Source organism: Temnothorax curvispinosus, unplaced genomic scaffold, assembly GCF_003070985.1.
Source record: "Temnothorax curvispinosus isolate PA1 unplaced genomic scaffold, ASM307098v1 QBEX01006421.1, whole genome shotgun sequence".
NCBI lineage: Eukaryota > Metazoa > Arthropoda > Insecta > Hymenoptera > Formicidae > Temnothorax > Temnothorax curvispinosus.
In genome coordinates, this window is record NW_020216201.1 from 913 (window position 1) to 1,824 (window position 912).

Below are 912 nucleotides of genomic sequence, written 5' to 3' on the forward strand. Positions count from 1 at the left end.
ACCCAAGTAGAAGAAGAGTTTTGCTTGGGTAAATGCGAAGATACTCCTTCCCGCGCGTGGATATTTTCTGTAACATAAAAATAATCGAATCGATTATAGTATATTGTGCACCAAGGGGCGAAAGTAGCACACGATGGGCGCAATAAACTGCGCGCTGATTATTTGTCGGACTTGAAACACAGCTATCGTTGGAACATTAATACCCTTCCCTCCCCGGAATTAAATCTACACGATTTAATTATATAAAAAACTGTAAAGAAATTATTGTGAAAAATATTAATGTTCCAACGATAGCTGTGTTTCAAGTCCGACAAATAATCGGCGCGCAGTTTATTAAGTTGGAATATATGTATATACGTATATACATTTTAATTCGTTACTTCTGTAACTATTAATTCTTTATTTGCCACGTACCGCGCTTGACTCGTATCATCGTCATTAATTTTTAGAATATAATTAAAAAATATAATTTTTACAAAGAATAAGCATTAATTAGTGAATTTAATATTTACACTACAATTTTGGAATTAAAAGATTGGATTATTTCCTCTATTTTGTATTTTAGATGGTGATTCAGATGTATCTTCAGTCATGATACAGCCAGCAAGCGACACAAATCGACACAAACGTCGTTGTATCTTTCTTTTTTGGCAATGAGTAACAAAGACAAAACGACACTTGTGTCGACTTGTCACTTGCTAGAAAGCTTCCTATATATGTTTTAAAATTTGCCCGTTACTTTACTTTCTGCCCTAGGAAGGAAAGTGACCACTTTCGTCCTTGTTTGGCGGGAGGAAAGTAACAACTTTCCTCCCTGGCGTGAAATTGGCCACTTTCGTCCCTCTCTACAAACATCGAACTTTCCGTGGAGGTGTTGTGAAAAATTATGTTCAAAGCTTAATAAAGACGTTA